The sequence below is a fragment of the Crocodylus porosus genome, unplaced genomic scaffold (genome assembly GCF_001723895.1).
Source record: "Crocodylus porosus isolate Cpor-Errol unplaced genomic scaffold, CroPor_comp1, whole genome shotgun sequence".
NCBI classification, from domain to species: Eukaryota; Metazoa; Chordata; order Crocodylia; family Crocodylidae; genus Crocodylus; species Crocodylus porosus.
Genome location: NW_017728886.1, coordinates 197,916,001 through 197,924,996, shown reverse-complemented (window position 1 = coordinate 197,924,996; position 8,996 = coordinate 197,916,001). Strand labels below are relative to the sequence as shown.

The 8,996-nt window shown below is 46.2% G+C and overlaps 1 long non-coding RNA gene across 1 annotated transcript in view; it reads right to left on the bottom strand.

The window, feature by feature from the left end:
- LOC109324894 overlaps positions 1–8,082 on the bottom strand; it is a 17,447-nt gene extending 9,365 nt beyond the window's left edge. Inside the window, exon 1 of the long non-coding RNA XR_002105032.1 lies at positions 8,008–8,082. This is a non-coding gene — a long non-coding RNA (uncharacterized LOC109324894). The remainder of the gene's footprint in view (positions 1–8,007) is intronic.
- Positions 8,083–8,996: the final 914 nt, after the last annotated feature.

Genomic DNA, 8,996 nt, shown 5'->3' with positions numbered 1-8,996 from the left:
AAGTGGTGCTGGCTCCTACCCTGGGGGTCTTTAAGAGGAGGCTTGATGCCTACCTAGCTAGGATCATTTGAGCCCAGTTTTTTCTCCTGCCCTGGCAGAGGGTCGGACTTGAAGATCTATAAGGTCCCTTCTGACCCTACTTCTATGATTCTGTGAAGGAGAAAGGAATTTGGCAAATAAAGCTATTATGAGAAAGATGTAAAAAGATTTAAACATCCCCACAAGCATTTAGAACACACATTGAGATGTTTTCTTTTCTCCATCTGTACTTCAATCATAAATAGAAACAGTGGCTGAGACCCTGGCCCCAATGGCTTCAGTGGCAACAATCTCATGCATGATGAAAGGAGTGTGATGAAAGAAGGGTCATGGGCCTTTTCAATGCAATTTGCTGAAGCCTATAATTTTAAAAGTTGGTTTGATTAAGCTGAACATGTAAAACATTCCCATGTCTGTTTATAAAGAGTCGCAAAGGTGAAGAATCTTCTGTGAATCACGATTATGCAATCAAGTTATCAGCCTCTTTCCTAAAGAGCTCAAAAGGAAAAAAGGAAAAAAAAACTTTTCATTTTCCATTAGGAATGCACGCCCATATACGTATACGTGTGTGTGTGCATGTGCTCATGTTAAGGCTGACAAACAATTTAAAAAATTATTCGCAATTAATTACAGGATCTTTAAAAAGTTGCAATTAATTGCAATTTTAATCACACAGTTAAATAATAGTCAGCACCTCCCGCCCCAACAACCAGAGCCCATGCACCTCCCTTCCACCACCAACAGTGCACAGTCCCAGCCCTGACCCTGGTCCACCCCAAGCCCGCTCCACACACACCCCAGCCACAGCCGACCAGCCATAACCCATGTGAACAGCCCTGCCCCTGGCCCACCCCACGCCTGCTCCAGATACATCTGCCCATGCTGATCAGTGGCAGCAGCCAGGCAGAAACTACTGTTCATTGCAGAGGAAAAGTGGCCTCTCCCCCTCACTGCTGCTGGGCCCTTCTTGCTGCAGCCCCCTGCAGCCCAAACCTGGGCTGTCCTGCAGCTCCTCTGCACTGCCAGTGCTGCCCCACTGGATGCCCTGGAGGCAACAGTGATGGCAGTGAAAAGGAGCTGTAGGACAACCCAGAAGCAGGCTCTGGGTCACTGCAGCAAGAAGGGTCAAGCAGTGGTGAGGGTGAGGGTTTCTCCCATGCCAAGTAGTAGCTTTTGCCCAGCCACTGTCACTGCTCAGTATGGATGGGTGAGTCTGGAGCAGGTGCAGGGCAGGCCCGGGTAGGGGCTGTGCGTGTGGGTTCTGGCTGTTCTGGAGCTGGTCTGCTCCACTTGTCAAAATGATGTGTGCTATTAAGGCAATTAAAAAATTAATGCATTAATGTGTTTTTGTGTTAATCACATAAATTAACTGTGATTAACTGACAGTCTCTCTCAGACAGACAGACATTACAGAGCTAGAATTCTATTATGCTTATTATTTTTTAACATGTATCCTAGTGAGTCTAAAAAATATTTTATTATTTTCTCCAACATAGAAAACTCTAGTCACATTTGGCTTTAGGTTTCCATTTTCTGGATAATACAATTCCAGAACTGCCATCTTGGCTATAAAAATTAACCCTTATCACTCCATACAGTGTTTTTATTGCTGTCTCAAAGATATTTCCAAACTCCTTCATTTCTTATAAGATATTGCTCACACCTAGGCATGTTAGTCTTATAAGCCTTTTATCAAACAACAGAACTCTTTCTGACTGAGGAGTAAGATCCTTATTTACATAATGAACTACTGTTTCACCTCCAGGTTATAGAAATTAATAAAAAGTTGGTTCATTCTCTCTAACAGAAAGATGTAAAATCCTTGACCTATATACACCCATCCTGAAAATAAGTTTAAAAGAGAAACCTAACTTTTCAAACCTAAATAATGTTTCATTCTGAGTTACAAGCAAAAACCAGTATCTGTTATTATTTTATCATGCATTAGCTTTTGATTTCTTTTGATAATCCATGGCAAAAAAATGGACCAATCTAGCTTCCTGCTTTGGAAAGTGAGCATGAGCAATTGCTAGTTTGTCCTCAAAATTTGTATATTTTAAACACTATTGGAAAAATACTTTCCATCTATAATACTTGGTTTGGAAAAGTTCCTAAGAATCTGGATTATCAGAATTCAATATACCTTATAATTTTTCATTCCTGTATTTCAGATTTTATCAGGAATTCACAATATTATTCCTGCTTACTACCTGAGTGATGGACTTAACTCTGAAGACTTGTGGCTGAAGACTGAAAAATGTACTTAGTATGAATATTCAGTAATATTCACGTAAGGCTTTCAGCAAGAATTACTTTTAGTAAACTAATTTTTTTCTTTTTTTACAGAAAATGTTAAAAGAAAACAAAATTAGAAAAATGAAATCAATTTATATTTTTAATATGAGCAAATAATATTTGCTCAAGTCTAATTGTTAAAGCTTTAGAACACCAGTATTTTACATGCTCCCTACACATAAGGGTCTTGTGGGTGACACTTTCAAAGGCACTTGAGTAACTGAGAACTTAGGACTTCTAAGTCACTTAGGACACTTATACACATGCCCAGCACTTGCTCTGATGCATTCAAATTAGAACATGTTACAATCAAATCTGCTGTAGCATTTTAATTAGAATGCTCCAACACCCTCAATGTCACATTTATTCACTGCTCCTACATTTCAAAATGGCAACAGGGACACCTTAACTAAAGCTCATCAAACCATTGAAATAATGTGGAAGTTCCAAAGGGTTAATCTATGATACAAGCCATGCCCAATATAAGATGGAGTTTGGAAAATATTTTACCTTTATTGTAGCAATTTCCTAAATCTTAACACTCTTTGTAGTCAATTCTTGCTCTGGTAATGCTCCCATTTCTTTAGCTGAGAACAAGCCTTGAATAAGAGGGCGTTAAAAAATAAAAAGTAGGGGCTAAAGGATTTGTCTCATTAATTCTTCTTAGCATATTTCTCTGTTTTTATATAGAGAAGCTAGTTAACAATGATCTATGGGCAAAATTTTAAAGATTTCCTATAAGCAAAGGAAGACAAATGTATTTTACGAGATGGTTTCTACACCATCTGCTACAATACTTTACATTAAATGATAGTAGGAATGAGTTCAAGAGAAACTATATAAACAGATGGCCCTGGCATAAAATGGTGACATGTCATTTAAGCATTTTTTTTCATTACATATTACTGGTTTAGAACAAGGGTAAAGCCCAGAATACCACTCAAATGGCAAAACTATTTGGAACTCGTAACTTTTACCAAATGGAATGTCTCAAAGCTACATAGTATTTTAGCTCTTTATTAATCTGTGTGACTTATATGAATAGAAATGTAATCTTCTCTTTGAATTTAGTCGAGTGGCATCTTACGCATATTTAACTTATGCGAATTCAGCTATAAGTGCTGGGCTGCTGGGGCTGCCCACCAATTGCCAACTGGGGCATGGTGCGTAGTGCAGCACCACGTGGTACTGCCTGCATGCGCCGGCATGGCTGGGAGGCGGCAGCTTGCTCATGCTCAACAGGCTGCCCTGGTGGGACGATGCAGCGGAGAACAAGAGGGGCAAGGAGTGCAGTGGGAAGGGTGATTTCAGCTATACACAATTTTCGCCTTGCGTGCTGACTTCAGCGCATAACCCCCGCATAAGATACGACTCCACTGTACTCTACTTGACCTTTGCTCCATTCATTTTGGCTCAAACATACTCTCTGTCTCCTGTTGCCTGTTGATAACATATGAAGGGCTTTCATTCTCATCATGCAGCTGGACATGCACTTGACCAAACAAACAGAACAGAGGAGTGGTATTTTGAAATTATTCACATGCCATGGGCCAATAATTGTCTTTCATTTTAGTTCTGGTTCACCTTTCCCACTGGAAACCTGTTTTGATTTTCCACTGTCAAAACATCTATAGAACTCATTTGGTCCCAGAATGGTTTAAAAGGACAAAAAACAATCTTCTCCCCTCAGCCATTAAAGGGGTGGCCTGTGGAATTCTCTTCATGAGCTTCCACCTCACAGGTCTTAACAATACAGAGAGAATAGCTGACAGGTGTGATCATAGCTACAACATGTTTCTGGAAGTTTAAAGCAGACTGATTGCAACATAAAGACTATTTGACATTTATCCAATGACTTTAAAGAAAGCATATAAATAATTTAAGATTTTGTGAACAGGGTCATATAATAGAACGAAATGGAAGTAATGATGGGAAAATGGGACTTTATCTGTAAGTTTGTGACAAAGGTGTAGAATACACACTAGGGGAAAGTGAATCAGCAAGTATATCCATTTTTAATCATCATTTGGCTGAGCAATAAACATAATACTTCAAATATTTACTCCAGCACGTTACATATGATTGGTAGGTACTAAGCTAAATTACAAAGCTGGAAGGCCTCCTTGGGTTGAAGACTGTGATTTATTTATGCTTCTCCCAAGCTCCTCCCCATTGGAGGGGAGTTCCTTTCCAATCACAGTGCTGTAAGGGAGGGACATAGAAACAATACATAAGGGTGTGTGTGAACTCATCTGTGTGCCTTTTGTGAGATCTCTGTCTCTGTTGCAGGAGCAGCATCTGAAGGATTCCGGCTTGGTAATAGGTAGTCCCTTGCCAACAAATTCTATCCAATCTTTTTCTGTTTACCCTTGCCTACAATCCCTAGTTATCCATTCCTTTCAGCTTATTCTTCCCCCAAAATCCTCTTATTTGTTCTTGCTAGCCTGTCTTCCTCCCCCGACACAAAAAGAAATCTGGATTTTCCGTGACAGTCACTGTGCAGGAAAGCACAACATATACTACATGTATTACATACAGACACACACATTTTGCAGCACACTTTGGTGAAACATCGTGAAACATCTGGCAGGTGCCAGATCTGCTGGAAGAGGGAGAGAGGGTGGAGGGAGAGCTTCAAGCCCCCCACCCCACCCCAAACATAGACACAACCTCTTTCCTGGCAGTGAGGAGTCTTCTGCTGCTAGTGACAACAAAGAGGTAGGAACTGTGTCTGCACCTGCAGCACCACCAGTAACCACAGTCAGCAGCAGCATGACCATTCTAATTTCAGTTTCCAGCATAAGCCTGCCAATGCCAGAGGAGGAGCTGGATCTGGAAGCAGGGGCACTCAGTGTCATAGCCAAGGAAATTCTGGGGAAGGAGGGGAAACTGAGTTTGTGCTCCACACTCCTCAAAGTTCCCCTAGAAGCAGGTCTCCTTCTCCAGAAGGCACCTTGGAGGAGGTTGTGGGAACAAGTGGCTCAGCTCTTCCTACCTGCTGAGGAGGGGGAGGGGGATAAGGCAAGATTCCCCAGTGTGACAGGACTATCACTATCGGAGTCTTTCCAGGAGTGGCTCCGCCCTCCTGTAATGGGCCAACCACCTGCTTACTCGCCTGCCACACCTTGATCTTATTTGATTAATGGATTGTTGTAATCAGCGGGAGGCTGCCTATTTTATGCGCCCTGGTGACAAAGGGTGCTATCTGCAGCTCCTTTCCTCCCCTACACCGCAGCCCAAGCCTCGCAGATGGTACTGCCAGGATCTTGACCTGGGCCTTGCTGTAATTCAGTCCTCTCCTTTACCTCATTGGGGCTCCTTACTGCACCCCTGTCTTTGCTCGGGGCTCCTCGCTGCCCCCTTCACTCTGGGGCTGGGGCCAATGCACCCCCAAGATGCTGCACCCTCTCTGGCGCCAGGACCCCCATGCTACTGTGGGGTCCCTATGAGGCCTCCTCCAACCCCTAATAGCCTCACCCAGTCCTCCGGTAAAACAGTAAACACAAAGCACAAAGACCCTGGGCTATGATGTAAAACTAAACCATCCGGTCAAACAACATTTGATCCCTACTGGGAAAAAAGCTTCAGCCCATGGCAGCAAACCAGTGGATGCTCATGCAGTCAATCCTTGCCCTGCTCTCTGTTCTGGCCAAGCTCCCCCTCCTTGGCTGCCAGAGGGGAACTGCAACCCTGGCCTCCTGCCTGGACTTAAGAAGGACTGAGCCCTGCCCCTTCTTGTCAGCAGGTTTCACTGGTTGCCCCAGCAACCAGCACCTGTGCTTCCCTGGTGACTGGCAGCTGTACCTCCCCCTTCTCACTGCTAGGGGTCTCTCTTGAGCCATCTCTGCTCAGGTGCAGGGCACCTAAGTGCTCTGCGACACCCAGCCTCAAGCCATAACCTGATGGGTTGTGTAGTATGGGATCATTTTGAGTTGGCATATGATCCCATGTATGCTACCTGTCAGCACTGCCAAAAGCAAGTCAGCCAGAACAAGGATGCGAAACCCTTCACCACCATGGCAATGCTGCTGCATCTCAGGAGGCAGCACCTCCTTGCCCTTCTTCTTCCTCAGACTAGCACCAGTGGGAGCATGCCCAAAAAGGAGTTCCCCTCTCACTCCAAAGCCCCTGTCCCCAAGAAGCAGAGGCAGGCCACCCTGGACCAATGGGGGAAAGGTGGGGACAAAGGGGGTGCATTCCCAAGATGAGTGAGGTCATTCAGAGCATTGGGGAGATTCTTGCTCTGGATGGCCAGCCCTTCTCCTTTGTTGAGTGTCAAGGGTTCAGGTGGCTCATAGCACTCATGGCCCCATCCTACCAAGTCCACGCATGCACCACCTTTAGCAGGACGGTGGTGCCCTCCCTGTGAGGCATGCAGAGAGTACTTGAGGGAGGAGCTGTGGAAGGCAGGGCCACAGGTAGCCTTGCACTTAACCTTTGACGCATAGAGTAGCCAGGGTGGATATCATGCCTACCTCTCCCTCACAGGGCACTTGTGCAATCAGTCAGGGAATTGGTTGGCTCTCCTTCAAGAAGAGACGATGGATGAGTTCCACATGGCAAGAGAAATCATGGTGGCCATGAACTGCATGGTTCAGGGGTATCTCTTTGGGCAGGCCAAGCTCACCCACAGGTTCATTGTCACTGACAATAGAGTCAATATGGTCAAGGCAGCGTGTGATGCCAACTTTGTTGGCATCTGCTGTGTGGCACAGAAGTTCCACCTCATGATCAGGTATGTCTTGGAGGGGCACAGGGCTCCTGGTGACAACACCATCACTACCATGACTAAGCTCATTTCAAAATGAAAGAAGGTGGCAACCTACTTCCACTGGAGCATCAAGGGGGCAAGATGCTGCAGGACAAACAGGCAGAGCTGAGCATCCTGCAGCATAAAATCACACAGGATGTGGAGACTCAGTGGAACTCCACATACCTGATGCTCGAAAGGCTGGTTGAGCAACAGAAGGCCATCCATGAGATGGTCTTGCTTGAGGAGATAGGGATCAGCGGCCCCCTTAACAGACCTGAGTGAGATACCATCTCCCAAAACTTGGTGGTCCTCAAGCCATTCCTCGAGGCCACTGACAGACTCAGCACTAGCGATGCCCTCTTTAGCCAGGTGATTTCCAAAGTGAAGGAGCTTGAGAATCAAGTGGAGAAGGTCCAGGGGAACAATGTTCCTGACTGCAGCAAGTCACTTTCACAAGAGGTGCAGGCACTGGTGAGGCAGCTGAAGGAGTTCATCAAAACAGCTCAATCCATTGCGATACAGTACAGTTCATGTGCTCACAGCCATGTGCAACCTGAGGGTGAAGGGGAGCATCTGCATCAGCAAAACCCTTGATAACTGGGCAGAGGTGCTGCTGAACAGAGTCAGGGAGGCAGAAGGGCAGAGGCAGGGGGATGTGGAAGAGGGAAATCCACTGTCCCATTCCAGCACTCCAAGCACCAGTCAATCTCCTCCACCATAGCTTCTCCTAATGTGGGCCAAGGACATGGCTTCAATGTTTGGTTCCAGAAGCACTAGACACCACCATCCAGCAGGTAGCATGGAGGCCTCAGTGGCTACCTATCTCATCGAGGACATGGAGCCTCTGCAATGTGACCCCTTAACCTATAGGGCAACCCACATCCAGATGTGGCAGCATCTGGCCACAGTTGTCCAGGAACACCTGTCCTGTCCACCAACCAGTGTTCCAAGTAAGAGGCTGTTCAGCATTGTTGGGAATGTTGTGACACCCCACACATCTCCTTTGGATCCTGGTTTGGTGGAGCAGCTGGTTTTTCACAAAGTGAACCTCCTGCTGCTGGGGTTCCCCAAGTTCCACATGCAGATGGAGTGAGTGTCACCCTCTCACTCCACACCTATTTCCTTTGTTTAGTTGCTTTCACAACCATTAATGCCCCACTCTCAGAGCTGGAGGCAGCAGTTTAGTTTATCACCAGTCAGCAGAGGAAGAAGATCTCCCTGTTAAAGCTCCCATGCCAAGACAAACTTGGAGGTATGGACAGGGGCTATGGGGAAGGAGGAGTCCCCAGGTCCTGGGCATGACCTAAAACTGTAACTTGCTAGGGTAAGGACCCCTGGTGGGACTGATAGTGGCATGGCAGCTCCAGGAAATGCCAGAACTGTGAACCTCCTTGGTGGAAGGCGGGTAGAATTTTCCTGATAACCTCCAGCCACTGCACGCACAGTCCTGGCTGGGGAAATCCCAGACCTTTAAGATCTTTGAGAGGCCTGAGGCTTACTCATTGCAATGGAGTGGTGACAGTGGGAACAGGCAGGCAGCTCAGACCTGAGGTACTCTCGACTGGTCCATGCTGGGGCCAGGACCCAAAGGAGGGTCAAAGGAGCCCACAGAGAGGAATACCCAGAGCAAGAGTTTCAGGATTCCAAAGGTCCCAGAGAGGGGACCACAGCAGGAGTGGGTGGAGGATGCAATCTGCGAGGCATGGGCCATAGCGTAGGGGAAGTACAGACCTGCAGAATAGATGTCACCCCCAGACATCAGGGACCTAAATGGGAAGCCTCCTACCCAGGTAACACCTGAATCAGTTTTCCATCAAGGTGTGGCAGGAGAAAGAGGGGTTGGCAGTTGGCCCAAAATAGGTGGGCAGGCCGAGATCTAACTGGCACAGGGAAGGCCCCCTGTTACAGG